This window comes from Salvelinus namaycush, chromosome 2 (genome assembly GCF_016432855.1).
Source record: "Salvelinus namaycush isolate Seneca chromosome 2, SaNama_1.0, whole genome shotgun sequence".
Classification (NCBI taxonomy): domain Eukaryota; kingdom Metazoa; phylum Chordata; class Actinopteri; order Salmoniformes; family Salmonidae; genus Salvelinus; species Salvelinus namaycush.
In genome coordinates this window covers 40,401,901-40,421,651 of record NC_052308.1, presented here as the reverse complement: position 1 = coordinate 40,421,651, position 19,751 = coordinate 40,401,901, and the positions used below count along the sequence as shown (strand labels likewise).

At 43.1% G+C, this 19,751-nt stretch overlaps 21 non-coding genes across 21 annotated transcripts; 9 read left to right on the top strand and 12 right to left on the bottom strand.

Annotated features, from left to right (window-relative positions):
* The first annotated feature begins 143 nt into the window (after positions 1-143).
* On the top strand, positions 144-214 carry trnak-uuu. The gene has a single exon. It is a non-coding gene; the product is annotated as a tRNA-Lys (tRNA).
* Positions 215-585: 371 nt separating this feature from the next.
* trnaw-cca lies at positions 586-657 on the bottom strand. Its single transcript has one exon. It is a non-coding gene; the product is annotated as a tRNA-Trp (tRNA).
* Positions 658-1,238: 581 nt separating this feature from the next.
* trnaw-cca lies at positions 1,239-1,310 on the bottom strand. Its single transcript has one exon. It is a non-coding gene; the product is annotated as a tRNA-Trp (tRNA).
* A 575-nt stretch (positions 1,311-1,885) lies between these two features.
* Positions 1,886-1,957, bottom strand: trnaw-cca. Its single transcript has one exon. It is a non-coding gene; the product is annotated as a tRNA-Trp (tRNA).
* A 1,440-nt stretch (positions 1,958-3,397) lies between these two features.
* trnak-uuu lies at positions 3,398-3,469 on the top strand. The gene has a single exon. It is a non-coding gene; the product is annotated as a tRNA-Lys (tRNA).
* Positions 3,470-4,468: 999 nt separating this feature from the next.
* trnaw-cca lies at positions 4,469-4,540 on the bottom strand. Its single transcript has one exon. It is a non-coding gene; the product is annotated as a tRNA-Trp (tRNA).
* A 577-nt stretch (positions 4,541-5,117) lies between these two features.
* On the bottom strand, positions 5,118-5,189 carry trnaw-cca. The gene has a single exon. It is a non-coding gene; the product is annotated as a tRNA-Trp (tRNA).
* A 776-nt stretch (positions 5,190-5,965) lies between these two features.
* On the top strand, positions 5,966-6,037 carry trnak-uuu. The gene has a single exon. It is a non-coding gene; the product is annotated as a tRNA-Lys (tRNA).
* A 1,232-nt stretch (positions 6,038-7,269) lies between these two features.
* Positions 7,270-7,343, top strand: trnak-uuu. Its single transcript has one exon. It is a non-coding gene; the product is annotated as a tRNA-Lys (tRNA).
* A 2,578-nt stretch (positions 7,344-9,921) lies between these two features.
* trnak-uuu lies at positions 9,922-9,992 on the top strand. The gene has a single exon. It is a non-coding gene; the product is annotated as a tRNA-Lys (tRNA).
* Positions 9,993-10,363: 371 nt separating this feature from the next.
* On the bottom strand, positions 10,364-10,435 carry trnaw-cca. Its single transcript has one exon. It is a non-coding gene; the product is annotated as a tRNA-Trp (tRNA).
* Positions 10,436-11,643: 1,208 nt separating this feature from the next.
* trnaw-cca lies at positions 11,644-11,715 on the bottom strand. The gene has a single exon. It is a non-coding gene; the product is annotated as a tRNA-Trp (tRNA).
* A 142-nt stretch (positions 11,716-11,857) lies between these two features.
* trnak-uuu lies at positions 11,858-11,929 on the top strand. The gene has a single exon. It is a non-coding gene; the product is annotated as a tRNA-Lys (tRNA).
* A 3,728-nt stretch (positions 11,930-15,657) lies between these two features.
* trnaw-cca lies at positions 15,658-15,728 on the bottom strand. The gene has a single exon. It is a non-coding gene; the product is annotated as a tRNA-Trp (tRNA).
* A 583-nt stretch (positions 15,729-16,311) lies between these two features.
* On the bottom strand, positions 16,312-16,383 carry trnaw-cca. Its single transcript has one exon. It is a non-coding gene; the product is annotated as a tRNA-Trp (tRNA).
* Positions 16,384-17,180: 797 nt separating this feature from the next.
* On the top strand, positions 17,181-17,251 carry trnak-uuu. Its single transcript has one exon. It is a non-coding gene; the product is annotated as a tRNA-Lys (tRNA).
* A 1,022-nt stretch (positions 17,252-18,273) lies between these two features.
* trnaw-cca lies at positions 18,274-18,345 on the bottom strand. The gene has a single exon. It is a non-coding gene; the product is annotated as a tRNA-Trp (tRNA).
* Positions 18,346-18,497: 152 nt separating this feature from the next.
* On the top strand, positions 18,498-18,570 carry trnak-uuu. Its single transcript has one exon. It is a non-coding gene; the product is annotated as a tRNA-Lys (tRNA).
* Positions 18,571-18,928: 358 nt separating this feature from the next.
* trnaw-cca lies at positions 18,929-19,000 on the bottom strand. The gene has a single exon. It is a non-coding gene; the product is annotated as a tRNA-Trp (tRNA).
* Positions 19,001-19,147: 147 nt separating this feature from the next.
* trnak-uuu lies at positions 19,148-19,220 on the top strand. Its single transcript has one exon. It is a non-coding gene; the product is annotated as a tRNA-Lys (tRNA).
* A 375-nt stretch (positions 19,221-19,595) lies between these two features.
* Positions 19,596-19,667, bottom strand: trnaw-cca. Its single transcript has one exon. It is a non-coding gene; the product is annotated as a tRNA-Trp (tRNA).
* Positions 19,668-19,751: the final 84 nt, after the last annotated feature.

Here is a 19,751-nt window from a genome sequence, read left to right as displayed (position 1 = left end):
TAGAATGTAACTATGGAGGTGATGCCTAGTTCAGATTTCGTTGACTGTATCATTTGGAATGGAGGCCTGTGTCTCTGGGGAAATGTACGAACTAATGTGCATCTGCCCGGCAGGTTAGGTGTATGAAAACAAGTAAAATCAGAGCCCGGATAGCTCAGTCGTAGAGCATTAGACTTTTAATCTGACGTCCAGGGTCCAAGTCCCTGTTTGGGCGTGGCTTTAATGTTCACCTTCCTTCAGTAGGCAGTCTTTCTATACTTGCCTTTTCTATGACTTTCCATGACATGTTCACCTGTGACAATATACTCCCAGAGCCAAACAGCTTAGTCTGAAACTTTAGGATTTTTAATCTGAACCTCCAGGTTTAAACTCCCTTTTCGAAGACTGAAATAAGTCTGTCAATCACACAGCATCATCTGATTTAGGAATTTGCAGTGTGCCATGCTTTTGTGAGAGACAACTGTCATCTGAAGAGCATTGGATTGGTCGTTTTCTTGCAAATTTGTACTGTAAAGCCACATTGGTACTGTGCTGATTCTTTGAGTTCGCTGTGTAAAGAAGCAGAGATTGCACACATCAAAATTCTGACCACGACGTGATTTGAACACGCAACCTTCTGATCTGGAGTCAGACGCGCTACCGTTGCGCCACGAGGTCTTGGAAGAATGCATCTATGGAGGTGATGCCTAGTTCAGATTTCGTTGACTGTTATCATTTGGAATGGAGGCCTGTGTCTCTGGGAAATGTACGACTAATGTGCATCTGCCCGGCAGGTTAGGTGTATGAAAACAAGTAAATCAGGCCCGGATAGCTCAGTCGGTAGAGCATAGACTTTTAATCTGAGGTCCAGGTCCAAGTCCCTGTTTGGGCGTGCTTTAATGTTCACCTTCCTTCAGTAGCAGTCTTTCTATACTTGCTTTTCATGACTTTCCATGACATGTTCACCTGTGGACAATAATCCCAAGCCAAAACAGCTTAGTCTGAAAGCTTTAGGATTTTTAATCTGAACCTCCAGGTTTAAACTCCCTTTTCGAAGACTGATAAGTCTGTCAATCACACAGCATCATCTGATTTAGGAATTTGCAGTGTGCCATGCTTTTGGAGAGACAACTGTCATCTGAAGCAGCATTGGATTGGTCGTTTTCTTGCAGATTTGTACTGTAAAGCCACATTGGTACTTGTGCTGATTCTTTGAGTTCGCTGTGTAAAGAAGGCAGAGATTGCACACATCAAAATTCTGACCACGACGTGATTTGAACACGCAACCTTCTGATCTGGAGTCAGACGCGCTACCGTTGCGCCACGAGGTCTTGAAAATGCATCTATGGAGGGATGCCTAGTTCAGATTTTGTTGACTGTATCATTTGGAATGGAGGCCTGTGTCTCTGGGGAAATGTACGATCTGACGTGCATCTGCCCTGCAGGTTAGGTGTATGAAAACAAGTAAATTCAGAGCCGGATAGCTCAGTCGGTAGAGCATAGACTTTTAATCTGAGGTCCAGGTTCAAGTCCCTGTTTGGCGTTGCTTTAATGTTCACCTTCCTTCGTAGGCAGTCTTTCTATACTTGCCTTTTCTTCGACTTTCCATGACATGTTCACCTGTGTACAATATACTCCCAGAGCCAAAACAGCTTGTCGAGACTTAGGATTTTTAACTGAACCTCCAGGTTTAAACTCCCTTTCGAAGACTGATAAGTCTGTCAATCACACAGCATCATCTGATTTAGGAATTTGCAGTGTGCCATGCTTTTGTGAGAGACAACTGTCATCTGAAGCAGCATTGGATTGGTCGTTTTCTTGCAAATTGTACTGTAAAGCCACTTGGTACTTGTGCTGATTCTTTGACTTCGCTGTGTAAAGGCAGAGATTGCACACATCAAAATTCTGACCACGACGTGATTTGAACACGCAACCTTCTGATCTGGAGTCAGACGTGCTACCGTTGCGCCACGAGGTCTTGGAAGAATTTTATCTATGGAGGTGATGCCTTGTTCAGATTTCGTTGACTGTTTCATTTGGAATGGAGGCCTGTGTCTCTGGGGAAATGTACGATCTGACGTGCATCTGCCCTGCAGGTTAGGTGTATGAAAACAAGTAAATTAGAGCCCGGATAGCTCAGTCGTAGAGCATTAGACTTTTAATCTGAGGTCCAGGGTCAAGTCCCTGTTTGGGCGTTGCTTTAATGTTCACCTTCCTTCAGTAGCAGTCTTTCTATATTGCTTTCTGTCGACTTTCCATGACATGTTCACCTGTGACAATATACCCAAGCCAAAACAGCTTGTCTGAATTTAGGATTTTAATCTGAACCTCCAGGTTTAAACTCCCTTTTGAAGACTGATAAGTCTGTCAATCACACAGCATCATCTGATTTAGGAATTTGCAGTGTGCCATGCTTTTGTGAGAGACAACTGTCATCTGAAGCAGCATTGGATTGGTCGTTTTCTTGCAGATTTGTACTGTAAAGCCACATTGGTACTTGTGCTGATTCTTTGAGTTCGCTGTGTAAAAGGCAGAGATTGCACACATCAAAATTCTGACCACGACGTGATTTGAACACGCAACCTTCTGATCTGAGTCAGACGCGCTACCGTTGCGCCACGAGGTCTTGGAAGAATCGCATCTATGGAGTGATGCCTAGTTCAGATTTCGTTGACTGTATCATTTGGAATGGAGGCCTGTGTCTCTGGGGAAATGTACGATATGTGCATCTGCCGGCAGGTTAGGTGTATGAAAACAAGTAAATCAGAGCCCGGATAGCTCAGTCGGTAGAGCATCAGATTTTAATCTGAGGTCCAGGGTCCAAGTCCCTGTTTGGGCGTGCTTTAATGTTCACCTTCTTCAGTAGGCAGTCTTTCTATATTGCCTTTTCTTGACTTTCCATGACATGTTCACCTGTGACAATACTCCCAGAGCCAAAACAGCTTAGTCTGAAAGCTTTAGGATTTTTAATCTGAACCTCCAGGTTAAACTCCCTTTTCGAAGACTGATAAGTCTGTCAATCACACAGCATCATCTGATTTAGGAATTTGCAGTGTGCCATGCTTTGTGAGAGCAACTGTCATCTGAAGCAGCATTGGATTGGTCGTTTTCTTGCAAATTTGTACTGTAAAGCCACATTGGTACTTGTGCTGATTCTTTGAGTTCGCTGTGTAAAAGGCAGAGATTGCACACATCAAAATTCTGACCACGACGTGATTTGAACAGCAACCTTCTGATCTGGAGTCAGACGCGCTACGTTGCGCCACGAGGTCTTGGAAGAATGCATCTATGGAGGTGATGCCTAGTTCAGATTTCGTTGACTGTATCATTTGGAATGGAGGCCTGTGTCTCTGGGGAAATGTACGATCTGACGTGCATCTGCCCTGCAGGTTAGGTGTATGAAAACAAGTAATTCAGAGCCCGGATAGCTCAGTCGGTAGAGCATTAGACTTTTAATCTGAGGGTCCAGGGTCAAGTCCCTGTTTGGGCGTTCTTTAATGTTCACCTTCCTTCAGTAGCAGTCTTTCTATATTGCCTTTCTTCGACTTTCCATGACATGTTCACCTGTGACAATATACTCCAAGCAAAACAGCTATGTCTGGAGATTAGGATTTTTAATCTGAACCTCCAGGTTTAAACTCCCTTTTGAAGACTGATAAGTCTGTCAATCACACAGCTCATCTGATTTAGGAATTTGCAGTGTGCCATCTTTTGTGAGAGACAACTGTCATCTGAAGCAGCATTGGATTGGTCGTTTCTTGCAAATTTGTACTGTAAAGCCACTTGGTACTTGTGCTGATTCTTGACTTCGCTGTGTAAAGGCAGAGATTGCACACATCAAAATTCTGACCACGACGTGATTTGAACACGCAACCTTCTGATCTGGAGTCAGACGGCTACCGTTGCGCCACGAGGTCTTGAAGAATTATCTATGGAGGTGATGCCTAGTTCAGATTTTCGTTGACTGTATCATTTGGAATGGAGGCCTGTGTCTCTGGGAAATGTACGATCTGACGTGCATCTGCCCGCGTTAGGTGTATGAAAACAAGTAAATTCAGAGCCCGGATAGCTCAGTCGGTAGAGCATTAGAATTTTAATCTGAGGTCCAGGGTCCAGTCCCTGTTTGGGGTTGCTTTAATGTTCACCTTCCTTCAGTAGGCAGTCTTTCTATACTTGCCTTTTCTTCGACTTTCCATGACATTTCACCTGTGACAATATACTCCCAGAGCCAAAACAGCTATGTCTGGAATTAGGATTTTTAATCTGAACCTCCAGGTTTAAACTCCCTTTCGAAGACTGATAAGTCTGTAATCACACAGCATCATCTGATTTAGGAATTTGCAGTGTGCCATGCTTTGTGAGAGACAACTGTCATCTGAAGCAGCATTGGATTGGTCGTTTTCTGCAAATTTGTACTGTAAAGCCACATTGGTACTTGTGCTGATTCTTTGATTCGCTGTGTAAAGGCAGAGATTGCACACATCAAAATTGACCACGACGTGATTTGAACACGCAACCTTCTGATCTGGAGTCAGACGCGCTACCGTTGCGCCACGAGGTCTTGGAAGAATTCATCTATGAGGGTGATGCCTAGTTCAGATTTCGTTGACTGTATCATTTGGAATGGAGGCCTGTGTCTGGGGAAATGTACGATCTGACGTGCATCTGCCGGCAGGTTAGGTGTATGAAAACAAGTAAATTCAGAGCCCGGATAGCTCAGTGGTGAGCATTAGAATTTTAATCTGAGGGTCCAGGGTCAAGTCCCTGTTTGGGCGTTCTTTAATGTTCACCTTCCTTCAGTAGCAGTCTTTCTATACTTGCCTTTTCTGACTTTCCATGACATGTTCACCTGTGGACAATATACTCCCAAGCCAAAACAGCTTAGTCTGAAAGCTTAGGATTTTTAATCTGAACCTCCAGGTTAAACTCCCTTTGAAGACTGAATAAGTCTGTCAATCACACAGCATCATCTGATTTAGGAATTTGCAGTGTGCCATGCTTTTGTGAGAGAACTGTCATCTGAAGCAGCATTGGATTGGTCGTTTTCTTGCAAATTTGTACTGTAAAGCCACATTGGTACTTGTGCTGATTCTTTGAGTTCGCTGTGTAAGAAGGCAGAGATTGCACACATCAAATTCTGACCACGACGTGATTTGAACACGCAACCTTCTGATCTGGAGTCAGACGCGCTACCGTTGCGCCACGAGGTCTTGGAGAATGCATCTATGGAGGTGATGCCTAGTTCAGATTTCGTTGACTGTATCATTTGGAATGGAGGCCTGTGTCTCTGGGGAAATGTACGACTATGTGCATCTGCCCGGCAGGTTAGGTGTATGAAAACAAGAAAACAGAGCCCGATAGCTCAGTCGGTAGAGCATTGACTTTTAATCTGAGTCCAGGGTCCAAGTCCCTGTTTGGGCGTGCTTTAATGTTCACCTTCCTTCAGTAGCAGTCTTTCTATATTGCCATTTCTTGACTTTCCATGACATGTTCACCTGTGGACAATATAATCCCAAGCCAAAACAGCTTAGTCTGAAGCTTTAGGATTTTTAATCTGAACCTCCAGGTTTAAACTCCCTTTTGAAGACTGATAAGTCTGTCAATCACACAGCATCATCTGATTTAGGAATTTGCAGTGTGCCATACTTTTGTGAGAGACAACTGTCATCTGAAGCAGCATTGGATTGGTTGTTTTCTTGCCACATTGGTACTTGTGCTGATTCTTTGACTTCGCTGTGTAAAGAAGGCAGAGATTGCACACATCAAAATTCTGACCACGACGTGATTTGAACACGCAACCTTCTGATCTGGAGTCAGACGCGCTACGGTTGGGCCACGAGGTCTTGGAATAATCGCATCTATGGAGGTGATGCCTAGTTAAGATTTCGTTGACTGTATCATTTGGAATGGAGGCCTGTGTCTCTGGGGAATGTACGATCTGACGTGCATCTGCCCGGAGGTTAGGTATGAAAACAAGTAAATTCAGAGCCGGATAGCTCAGTCGGTAGAGCATTAGACTTTTAATCTGAGGTCCAGGGTCCAAGTCCCTGTTTGGGCGTTGTTAATGTTCACCTTCCTTCAGTAGCAGTCTTTCTATACTTGCCTTTTCTTCGACTTTCCATGACATGTTCACCTGGGACAATATACTCCCAGAGCCAAAACAGCTATGTCTGAGATTAGGATTTTTAATCTGAACCTCCAGGTTTAAACTCCCTTTCGAAGACTGATAATCTGTCAATCACACAGCATCATCTGATTTAGGAATTTGCAGTGTGCCATGCTTTTGTGAAGACACTGTCATCTGAAGCAGCATTGGATTGGTCGTTTTCTTGCAAGATTTGTACTGTAAAGCCACATTGGTACTGTGCTGATTCTTTGAGTTCGCTGTGTAAAGAAGGCAGAGATTGCACACATCAAAATTCTGACCACGACGTGATTTGAACACGCAACCTTCTGATCTGGAGTCAGACGGCTACCGTTGCGCCACGAGGTCTTGGAAGAATTGCATATGGAGGTGATGCCTAGTTCAGATTTCGTTGACTGTATCATTTGGAATGGAGGCCTGTGTCTCTGGGAAATGTACGACTAGTGCATCTGCCCGGCAGGTTAGGTGTATGAAAACAAGTAAATCAGAGCCCGGATAGCTCAGTCGGTAGAGCATAGACTTTTAATCTGAGGTCCAGGGTCCAGTCCCTGTTTGGGCGTGCTTTAATGTTCACCTTCCTTCAGTAGGCAGTCTTTCTATACTTGCCTTTTTTGACTTTCCATGACATGTTCACCTGTGGACAATATACTCCCAGAGCCAAAACAGCTTAGTCTGAAAGCTTTAGGATTTTTAATCTGAACCTCCAGGTTTAAACTCCCTTTCGAAGACTGATTAAGTCTGTCAATCACACAGCATCATCTGATTTAGGAATTTGCAGTGTGCCATGCTTTTGTGAGAGACAACTGTCATCTGAAGCAGCATTGGATTGTCGTTTTTTGCAAGATTTGTACTGTAAAGCCACATTGGTACTTGTGCTGTCTTTGAGTTCGCTGTGTAAAGAAGGCAGAGATTGCACACATCAAAATTCTGACCACGACGTGATTTGAACACGCAACCTTCTGATCTGGAGTCAGACGCGCTACCGTTGCGCACGAGGTCTTGGAAGAATCGCATTATGAGGTGGAGGTGCCTAGTTCGATTTCGTTGACTGTATCATTTGGATGGAGGCCTGTGTCTCTGGGAAATGTACGATCTGACGTGCATCTGCCCGGCAGGTTAGGTGTATGAAAACAAGTAAATTCAGAGCCCGGATAGCTCGTCGTAGTAGAGCATTAGACTTTTAATCTGAGGGTCCAGGGTCCAAGTCCCTGTTTGGGCGTTGCTTTAATGTTCACCTTCCTTCAGTAGCAGTCTTTCTATACTTGCCTTTTCTTCGACTTTCCATGACATGTTCACCTGTGACATATACTCCCAGAGCAAAACAGCTGTCTGAGAATTAGGATTTTTAATCTGAACTCCAGGTTTAAACTCCCTTTTCGAAGACTGATAATAAGTCTGTCAATCACACAGCATCATCTGATTTAGGAATTTGCAGTGTGCCATGCTTTTGTGAGAGACAACTGTCATCTGAAGCAGCATTGGATTGGTCGTTTCTTGCAATATTGTACTGTAAAGCCACATTGGTACTTGTGCTGATTCTTTGATTCGCTGTGTAAGAAGGCAGAGATTGCACACATCAAAATTCTGACCACGACTGATTTGAACACGCAACCTTCTGATCTGGAGTCAACGCGCTACCGTTGCGCCACGAGGTCTTGGAAGATGCATCTATGGAGGTGGATGCCTAGTTAGATTTCGTTGACTGTATCATTTGGAATGGAGGCTGTGTCTCTGGGGAAATGTACGACTATGTGCATCTGCCGGCAGGTTAGGTGTATGAAAACAAGTAAATCAGAGCCGGATAGCTCAGTCGGTAGAGCATTAGACTTTAATCTGAGGTCCAGGGCCAAGTCCCTGTTTGGCGTTGCTTTAATGTTCACCTTCCTTCAGTAGGCAGTCTTTCTATACTTGCCTTTCTATGACTTTCCATGACATGTTCACCTGTGGACAATATACTCCCAGAGCCAAAACAGCTTAGTCTGAAAGCTTTAGGATTTTTAACCTGTTAACTTCCCGATATCGTAACAACATCCAACTCATTGTAGGCGAATCAATCTATTTTTAAATATTAACTTTCCATATTAACAAGTCAATACAGCATTTGAAAGATAAACATCTGTCATCAGCACAGTCCATTTTTTTAATGTTTACAGAGAAAAAACACCACATATATTTATTGTTAGTACACATAAGTGGACAGGACACGTATGATTATTGATTATGATGTATGAATTATGATTCAAGTAGGCATGACAAGCCAGCTAATAACTAGACCACCTAGACCTAGAAAAACTACTCAGTGACAGTCCTATAACAGTTACACAATAATCTATGTTTGTATAAAAGGTGCATATTATTTAGCTTAAATTCAGTCTCTACATTACTTGCTCCACATTGCTACAGCATAGCTACAGTCTGAATCACACAGGAGTAGCCAGAGAAATACAGAACCAACGTCAACTACTAATTAACCTCAAAAACATTCAGAAAACATATGTGGATAGCTATGAAGACAGATATCTGTGAATAGAGCCAATATTTCCGATTTATGAATAAGTTGTGTTACAGCGAAACACATATAATGTCCTATATTAGCTAACAACATTAGCTAGCATACGGCAGCCATTGAATTCTAGTCAAGCGCTTAGCATAGCACAGTTCGACAGATATATGAAAAAGCAATCCCAAATTGGTCCTTATCTTGTTGAGATCTCAGAATGTTGTGTAACGGGGTCCATTGTCAGTACAGTCTTTAGTTGGGTTCAGAACCAACTTTCCCTCTGGTTTAGCAAGCACAATGCGTGCGCGCTAACCTCTCATTCTTCAAAAAATTCTTCAAAGCATCACGTCTAGGTCGCAGATAATGCAATATATAATTCAAGTATATTGAATACTTTAGATGATTTGTGACATGTATCAACTATATCGTAGCCAGAGATCATATTCACCTTTATCGAGCGTTCTCAGAGCCGAGTCCAGATTCTGCCTCCCGCCGGAATTTTTTTTTAACTGCGAAGGTCTCACAAGAAGAGTACTATCAGTCCGGAAGAGATATTCGACTCTTTCAACTCTTCACTTCGCATACACCAGATGAAGTTATGACGGTTCTACGTCTATTTTCATGACCTTTATGACAGGTTCTTAAGAGAGACATCGCATTTTGGAAATTCTCAATTCTGATAGGAAATGGGCTGTATAGTTCTGGTCACTAGAGAAATAATTCAAACGTTTTTAGAAACTTAGACGTTTTCTATCAATAGTATCTATGCAATTGGAATTCAATGTTTAGAGGCCTTTAATGTGCGCATATTTTCCAGTTTTTTCAATATTCACCCTGCAGCCTGAAGAGGTTAATCTGAACCTCCAGGTTTAAACTCCCTTTTCGAAGACTGAAATAAGTCTGTCAATCACACAGCATCATCTGATTTAGGAATTTGCAGTGTGCCATGCTTTTGTGAGAGACAACTGTCATCTGAGAGCATTGGATTGGTCGTTTTCTTGCAAGATTTGTACTGTAAAGCCACATTGGTACTTGTGCTGATTCTTTGATTCGCTGTGTAAGAAGGCAGAGATTGCACACATCAAAATTCTGACCACGACGTGATTTGAACACGCAACCTTCAGATCGGAGTCAGACGCGCTACCGTTGCGCCACGAGGTCTTGGAAGAATGCATTATGGAGGTGATGCCTGTTCAGATTTCGACTGTATCATTGGATGGAGCCTGTGTCTCTGGGGAAATGTAGAACTAAGTGCATCTGCCCGGCAGGTTAGGTGTATGAAAACAAGTAAATCAGAGCCCGGATAGCTCAGTCGGTAGAGCATTAGACTTTTAATCTGAGGTCCAGGGTCAAGTCCCTGTTTGGGCGTGCTTTAAGTTTCACCTTCCTTCAGTAGGCAGTCTTTCTAACTTCTTTTCTCGACTTTCCATGACATGTTCACCTGTGGACAATATACTCCCAGAGCCAAAACAGCTTAGTCTGAAAGCTTTAGGATTTTTAATCTGAACCTCCAGGTTTAAACTCCCTGTTTGAAGACTGAAATAAGTCTGTCAATCACACAGCATAATCTGATTTAGGAATTTGCAGTGTGCCATACTTTTGTGAGGACAACTGTCATCTGAAGCAGCATTGGATTGTGGTTTTCTTGCAAGATTTGTACTGTAAAGCCAACATGGTACTTGTGCTGATTCTTTGAGTTCGCTGTGTAAAGAAGGCAGAGATTGCACACATCAAAATTCTGACCACGACGTGATTTGAACACGCAACCTTCTGATCTGGGATCAGACGCGCTACCGTTGCGCCACGAGGTCTTGGAAGAATCGCATCTTGGAGGTGATGCCTAGTTCAGTTTCGTTGTGATCATTTGGAATGGAGGCCTGTGTCTCTGGGGAAATGTACGAACTAGTGCATCTGCCGGCAGGTTGGTGTATGAAAACAAAAATTAGAGCCGGATAGCTCAGTCGGTAGACATCAGACTTTTAATCTGAGGTCCAGGGTCAAGTCCCTGTTTGGGCGTTGCTTTAAGTTTCACCTTCCTCAGTAGGCAGTCTTTCTATACTTGCCTTTTCTCGACTTTCCATGACATGTTCACCTGTGACAATATACTCCCAGACCAAAACAGCTAGTCTGGAGATTAGGATTTTTAATCTGAACCTCCAGGTTAAACTCCCTTTGAAGACTGAAATAAGTCTGTCAATCACACAACATCATCTGATTTAGGAATTTGCAGTGTGCCATCTTTTGTGAGAGACAACTGTCATCTGAAGCAGCATGGATTGGTCGTTTTCTTGCAATATTGTACTGTAAAGCCACTTGGTACTTGTGCTGACTTTGACTTCGCTGTGTAAAAGGCAGAGATTGCAACATCAAAATTCTGACCAGACAGTGATTTGAACACGCAACCTTCTGATCTGGAGTCAGACGCCTACCGTTGCGCCACGAGGTCTTGGAAGAATCGATCTATGGAGGTGATGCCTAGTTCAGATTTCGTTGACTGTATCATTTGGAATGGAGGCCTGTGTCTCTGGGAAATGTACGACTAATGTGCATCTGCCCGGCAGGTTAGGTGTATGAAAACAAGTAAATCAGAGCCGGATAGCTCAGTCGGTAGAGCATCAGACTTTTAATCTGAGGTCCAGGTCAAGTCCCTGTTGGCTTCTTTAATGTTCACCTTCCTTCAGAAGCAGTCTTTCTATATTGCATTTCTGTCACTTTCCATGACATGTCACCTGTGGACAAATACAATCCCATAGCCAAAACAGCTTAGTCTGAAGCTTTAGGATTTTAATCTGAAACTCCAGGTTTAAACTCCCTGTTTGAAGAATGATTAAGCTCTGTCAATCACAAGCATCATCTTTAGGAATTTGCAGTGTGCCATGCTTTTGTGAGAGACAACTGTCATCTGAAGCAGCATTGGATTGGTCGTTTTCTGCAGATTTGTACTGTAAAGCCACATTGGTACTTGTGCTGATTCTTTGAGTTCGTGTGTAAAGAAGCAGAGATTGCACACATCCAATTCTGACCACGACGTGATTTGAACACGCAACCTTCTGATCTGGAGTCAGACGCGCTACCGTTGCGCCACGAGGTCTTGGAAAATCGCATATCTTATGGGTGATGCCTGTTCAGATTTCGTTGACTGTTTCATTTGGAAGGAGGCCTGTGTCTCTGGGGAAATGTACGATCTGACGTGATCTGCCCGGCAGGTTAGGTGTATGAAAACAAAAATTCAGGCCCGGATAGCTCAGTCGGTAGAGCATCAGACTTTTAATCTGAGGGTCCAGGTTCAAGTCCCTGTTTGGGCGTTGCTTTAATGTTCACCTTCTCAGTAGGCAGTCTTTCTATACTTGCCTTTCTCGACTTTCCATGACATGTTCACTGTGACAATATAATCCCAGAGCCAAAACAGCGTCTGGAAAGGATTTTTAATCTGAACCTCCAGGTTTAAACTCCTTTTTCGAAGACTGATAAGTCTGTCAATCACACAACATCATCTGATTTAGGAATTTGCAGTGTGCCATTTTGTGAGAGACAACTGTCATCTGAAGCAGCAATGGATTGGTCGTTTCTTGCAATATGTACTGTAAAGCACTTGGTACTTGTGCTGATTCTTTGATTCGCTGTGTAAAGGCAGAGAGTTGCACACATCAAAATTCTGACCAGACGTGATTTGAACACGCAACCTTCTGATCTGGAGTCAGACGCCTACCGTTGCGCCACGAGGTCTTGGAAGAATTATCTATGGAGTGATGCCTAGTTCAGATTTCGTTGACTGTATCATTTGGAATGGAGGCCTGTGTCTCTGGGGAAATGTACGATCTAAGTGCATCTGCCCGGCAGGTTAGGTGTATGAAAACAAGTAAAATCAGAGCCGATAGCTCAGTCGGTAGAGCATCAGACTTTTAATCTGAGGGTCCAGGTCAAGTCCCTGTTGGGCTCTTTTAATGTTCACCTTCCTTCAGAAGCAAGTCTTTCTATATTGCAATTTCTGTCACTTTCCATGACATGTTCACCTGTGGACAATACAATCCCATAGCCAAAACAGCTTAGTCTGAAAGCTTTAGGATTTTTAATCTGAAACTCCAGGTTTAAACTCCCTGTTTGAAGACTGATTAAGCTGTCAATCACAAGCATCATCTGATTTAGGAATTTAGTGTGCCAGCTTTTGTGAGAGACAACTGTCATCTGAAGCAGCATTGGATTGTTCGTTTTCTTGCAAGATTTGTACTGTAAAGCCACATTGGTACTTGTGCTGATTCTTTGAGTTCGTGTGTAAGAAGGCAGAGATTGCACACATCAAAATTCTGACCACGACGTGATTTGAACACGCAACCTTCTGATTGGAGTCAGACGCGCTACCGTTGCGCCACGAGTCTTGGAAGAATCGCATCTATGGAGGTGATGCCTAGTTCAGATTTCTTGACTGTATCATTTGGAATGGAGGCTGTGTTTCGGGGAAATGTACGATCTGACGTGCATCTGCCGGCAGGTTAGGTGTATGAAAACAAGTAAATCAGAGCCCGGATAGCTCAGTCGGTAGAGCATTAGACTTTAATCTGAGGGTCCAGGTTCAAGTCCCTGTTTGGGCGTGCTTTAAACTTCATTGCTCACACGTCGTCACTTATGCACAGCAGTCAAGTCAGCGAATTCAATATATATTTTTTAAATATTAACTTTCACACTTCATTAACAAGTCCAATACAGCATATGAAGTTACAATATTGTGAATGCCAGCCAACATGTCGATTTTTAAAATGTTTTACAGGGAAGACACAATTATGTAGTCGGTCGTTATCTGAGAAATATTAGCTACCACGTTAGCAAAAGACCCCAACTGTTTTTACTCCACCAGTGTTTTACTCCATCAGTAGCATCACAAATTCGACCAATAAAGATAAAATAGCCACTAACAAGAAAACAACTTCATCAGATGACAGTCTGATACATATTTCTTGTAGAGCATATGTTTTGTGAGAAAAATGGATATTCAGGTATAAAGCATAGTTTACATTGCAGCTACGATCAGAAATTGCACCGAAAGCAGCCAATATTTCAGACCAACGGAAATACCTAATTACTCATCATAAAACATTTCTGAAAAATACATAGTGTACAGCAAATGAAAGACAGGCATCTTGTTGATTCCAGGCACATATTTCGATTTATTAAGTGTTTTACAGCAAAAACAAATGTAGCGTTATATTTAGCGTAGCCACAATAGCAGAAACACTTGGGGCGCGACGACTAGTTTAACTGCCACGAACAGATATATGAAAATACAATCCATAAAAGTGTTCTTACTTTTGTGACTTTCATCAGCAATGTTGGAAAATGTCCTTTGTTTATCCAGGAACAGTCGTTGTTTGGATTTAGAACTGGCAACTTTCCTCTTCAATTAGCATGACACTAGCCAGTGCGCGAATCCTCCATGTCAACAAACGGAAGAGAACGGAACACGGCAAAACTCCGAAAAATTTCCAATAATCTGATGAAACTATAGTGAAAAAACATACTTTACGAGATATGGCGACAGTATCAAAAAAAATCAAAGACGGAGATAGTAGTCGCCTATTACGGCAGCTAAAGAGAAGGCAATCCCACTGTCCACGTCGCGCTCTTCAGGAGTACCGAAAATGGGGGAAAACGTCATTCAAGAGTGATGTGTTCATCTCAGACCAAGATAATCACATCATCTTTCTCAAAGACTCTGAAATCAGGGGAAGTGTATGACGTGCATGGATAACTAATGATCTCATGCCCATTTATAGGCAGGAAGTAGAAGAGAGCCTCGGTTTCAGACTTTCCACTGCTGGTCCAGGAATATGTGCTGCAGAATGAGTTCTGTTTTACTCAGAGAAAATAATTCAAAACGGTTTTGAAACTAGAGAGTGTTTTCTATCCAATGTAATAATAAATATGCATATTGTACGAGCAAGAATTGAGTACGAGGCCGTTTGAAATGGGCACCTTTTATCTGGCTACTCAATACTGCCCCTTGCAGCCCAAACAGGTTAATGTTCACCTTCCTTCAGTAGGCAGTCTTTCTATACTTGCCTTTTCTATGACTTTCCATGACATGTTCACCTTTGGACAATATACTCCCAGAGCCAAAACAGCTTAGTCTGAAAGCTTTAGGATTTTAAATGAACCCAGGTTTAAACTCCCTTTGAAGACTGAAATAAGTCTGTCAATCACACAGCATCATCATCGATTTAGGAATTTGCAGTGTGCCATGCTTTGTGAGAGACAACTGTCATCTGAAGCAGCATTGGATTGGTCGTTTTCTTGCAAGATTTGACTGTAAAGCCACATTGGTACTTGTGCTGATTCTTTGAGTCGCTGTGTCAAGAAGGCAGAGATTGCACACATCAAAATTCTGACCAGGATGTGATTTGAACACGCAACTCTCTGATCTGGAGTCAGACGCGCTACCGTTGCGCCACGAGGTCTTGGAAGAATCGCATCTATGGAGGTGATGCCTAGTTCAGATTTCGTTGACTGTATCATTTGGAATGGAGGCCTGTGTCTCTGGGGAAATGTACGAACTAATGTGCATCTGCCCGGCAGGTTAGGTGTATGAAAACAAGTAAAATCAGAGCCGATAGCTCAGTCGGAGAGCTAGACTTTTAATCTGAGGTCAGGGCCAAGTCCCTGTTTGGGCGTTGCTTTAATGTTCACCTTCCTTCAGTAGCAGTCTTTCTATACTTGCCTTTTCTTGACTTTCCATGACATGTTCACTGTGGACAATATACTCCCAGAGCCAAAACAGCTATGTCTGGAGATTAGGATTTTAATCGAACCTCCAGGTTTAAACTCCCTTTTCGAAGACTGATTTAAGCCTGTCAATCACCACAGCATCATCTGATTTAGGAATTTGAGTGGGCCATGCTTTTGTGAGAGAGAAACTGTCATCTGAAGCAGCATTGGATTGGTCGTTTTCTTGCAAGATTTGTACTGTAAAGCCACATTGGTACTTGTGCTGATTCTTTGAGTTCGCTGTGTAAAGAAGCAGAGATTGCACACATCAAAATTCTGACCACGACGTGATTTGAACACGCACCTTCTGATCTGGAGTCAGACGCGCTACCGTTGCGCCACGAGGTCTTGGAAGAATCGCATCTATGGAGGTGATCCTAGTTCAGATTTCGTTGACTGTATCATTTGGAATGGAGGCCTGTGTCTCTGGGGAAATGTACGATCTGAGTGCATCTGCCCGGCAGGTTAGGTGTATGAAAACAAGTAAATCAGAGCCCGGATAGCTCAGTCGGTAGAGCATTAGATTTTAATCTGAGGGTCCAGGGTCCAAGTCCCTGTTTGGGCGTTGCTTTAATGTTCACCTTCCTTCAGTAGCAGTCTTTTATATTGCCTTTTCTGACTTTCCATGACATGTTCACTGTGGACAAATACTCCCAGAGCCAAAACAGCTATGTCTGGAGATTAGGATTTTTAATCAGAACCTCCAGGTTTAAACTCCCTTTTCGAAGACTGATTTAAGCCTGTCAATCCCACAGCATCATCTGATTTAGGAATTTGAAGTGTGCCATGCTTTTGTGAGAGACAACTGTCATCTGAAGCAGCATTGGATTGGTCGTTTTCTTGAAGATTTGTACTGTAAAGCCACATTGGTACTTGTGCTGATTCTTTGAGTTCGCGTGTAAAGAAGGCAGAGATGCACACATCAAAATTCTGACCACGACGTGATTTGAACACGCAACCTTCTGATCTGGAGTCAGACGCGCTACCGTTGCGCCACGAGGTCTTGGAAGAATCGCCTATATGGAGGTGATGCCTAGTTCAGATTTCGTTGACTGTATCATTGGAATGGGGCCTGTGTCTCTGGGGAAATGTACGACACTAAGTGCATCTGCCCGGCAGGTTAGGTGTATGAAAACAAGTAAATCAGAGCCCGGATAGCTCAGTCGGTAGAGCATAGACTTTTAATCTGAGGTCCAGGGTCAAGTCCCTGTTTGGGCTGCTTTAATGTTCACTTCCTTCAGTAGCAGTCTTTCTATATTGCCTTCTATGACTTTCCATGACATGTTCACCTGTGGACAATATACTCCCAAGCCAAAACAGCTTAGTCTGAAAGCTTTAGGATTTTTAATCTGAACCTCCAGGTTTAAACTCCCTTTTGAAGACTGAATAAGTCTGTCAATCACACAGCATCATCTGATTTAGGAATTTGCAGTGTGCCATACTTTTGTGAGAGACAACTGTCATCTGAAGCAGCATTGGATTGGTTGTTTTCTTGCAACATTTGTACTGTAAAGCCACATTGGTACTTGTGCTGATTCATTGACTTCGCTGTGTAAAGGCAGAGATTGCAGATATCAAAATTCTTACCACGACGTGATTTGAACACGCAACCTTCTGATCTGGAGTCAGACGCGCTACCGTTGTGCCACGAGGGCTTGGAAGATTTACATCTATGGGAGGGATGCCTAGTTCAGATTTCGTTGACTGTATCAATTGGAATGAAGGCCTGTGTCTCTGGGGAAATGTACGATCTGACGTGCATCTGCCCGGCAGGTTAGGTGTATGAAAACAAAAAATTAGGCCCGGATAGCTCAGTCGGTAGAGCATCAGACTTTTAATCTGAGGTCCAGGGTCAAGTCCCTGTTTGGGCGTTGCTTTAATTTCACCTTCCTTCAGTAGCAGTCTTTCTATACTTGCCTTTTCTACGATTTCCATGACATGTTCACCTGTGACAATATACTCCAGAGCCAAAACAGCTTAGTCTGGAAATTAGGATTTTTAATCTGAACCTCCAGGTTTAAACTCCCTTTGAAGACTGATATAAGTCTGTCAATCACACAGCATCATCTGATTTAGGAATTTGCAGTGTGCCATGACTTTTGTGAGAGACAACTGTCATCTGAAGCAGCAATGGATTGGTCGTTTTCTGCAAGAATATTGTACTGTAAAGCCACATTGGTACTTGTGCTGATTCTTTGACTTCGCTGTGTAAAGGCAGAGATTGCACACATCAAAATTCTGACCAGACGTGATTTGAACACGCAACCTTTGATCTGGAGTCAGACGCGCTACCGTTGCGCCACGAGGTCTTGGAAGAATCGATCTATGGAGGTGATGCCTAGTTCAGATTTCGTTGACTGTATCATTTGGAATGGAGGCCTGTGTCTCTGGGGAAATGTACGAACTAAGTGCATCTGCCCGGCAGGTTAGGTGTATGAAAACAAGTAAAATCAGAGCCCGGATAGCTCAGTCGGTAGAGCATCAGACTTTTAATCTGAGGTCCAGGGTCAAGTCCCTGTTGGATTCTTTTAATGTTCACCTCTTCAGAGCAAGTCTTTCTATTTGCAATTTCTGTCACTTTCCATGACATGTTCACCTGTGGACAATACAATCCCATAGCCAAAACAGCTTAGTCTGAAACTTAGGATTTTTAATCTGAAAACTCCAGGTTTAAACTCCCTTTTTGAAGACTGATTTAAGTCTGTCAATCACACAGCATCATCTGATTTAGGAATTTGCAGTGTGCCATGCTTTTGTGAGAGACAACTGTCATCTGAAGCAGCATTGGATTGTCGTTTCTTGCAAGATTTGTACTGTAAAGCCACATTGGTACTTGTGCTGATTCTTTGAGTTCGCTGTGTAAAGAAGGCAGAGATTGCACACATCAAAATTCTGACCACGACGTGATTTGAACACGCAACCTTCTGATCTGGAGTCAGACGCGCTACCGTTGCGCCACGAGGTCTTGGAAGAATCGCATTATAGGTATGGAGGTGATGCCTAGTTCAGATTTCGTTGACTGTTTCATTTGGAATGGAGGCCTGTGTCTCTGGGGAAATGTACGATCTGACGTGCATCTGCCCGGCAGGTTAGGTGTATGAAAACCTAAAAATTAGAGCCCGGATAGCTCAGTCGGTAGAGCATCAGACTTTTAATCTGAAGGTCCAGGGTTCAAGTCCCTGTTTGGGCGTTGCTTTAATTTTCACCTTCCTTCAGAGCAGTCTTTCTATATTGCCTTTCTTCACTTTCCATGACATGTTCACCTGTGGACAATAACTCCCAAGCCAAAAACGCTAGTCTGAGAGATTAGGATTTTAATCTGAACCTCAGGTTTAAACTCCCTTTTGAAGACTGATTAAGTCTGTCAATCACACAGCATCATCTGATTTAGGAATTTGCAGTGTGCCATGCTTTTGTGAGAGACAACTGTCATCTGAAGCAGCAATGGATTGGTCGTTTTCTTGCAAGATTTGTACTGTAAAGCCACATTGGTACTTGTGCTGATTCTTTGACTCGCTGTGTAAAGGCAGAGATTCACACACAAAATCTGACCACGACGTGATTTGAACACGCAACCTTCTGATCTGGAGTCAGACGCGCTACCGTTGCGCCACGAGGTCTTGGAAGAATCGCATCTATGGAGTGATGCCTAGTTCAGATTTCGTTGACTGTATCATTTGGAATGGAGGCCTGTGTCTCTGGGGAAATGTACGAACTAATGTGCATCTGCCCGGCAGGTTAGGTGTATGAAAACAAGTAAAATCAGAGCCCGGATAGCTCAGTCGGTAGAGCATCAGACTTTTAATCTGAGTGTCCAGGATTCAAGTCCCTGTTCAGGCATTCTTTTAATGTTCACCTTCCTTCAGAAGCAAGTCTTTCTATTATTGCAATTTCTGTCACTTTCCATGACATGTTCACCTGTGGACAATACAATCCCATAGCCAAAACAGCTTAGTCTGAAAGCTTTAGGATTTTTAATCTGAAACTCCAGGTTTAAACTCCCTGTTTGAAGACTGATTTAAGCCTGTCAATCACACAGCATCATCTGATTTAGGAATTTGCAGTGTGCCATGCTTTTGTGAGAGACAACTGTCATCTGAAGCAGCATTGGATTGGTCGTTTTCTGCAAGATTTGTACTGTAAAGCCACATTGTACTTGTGCTGATTCTTTGAGTTCGCTGTGTAAGAAGGCAGAGATTGCACACATCAAAATTCTGACCACGACGTGATTTGAACACGCAACCTTCTGATCTGGAGTCAGACGCGCTACCGTTGCGCCACGAGGTCTTGGAAGAATCGCATCTATAGGGTGATGCCTAGTTCAGATTTCGTTGACTGTATCATTTGGAATGGAGGCCTGTGTCTCTGGGG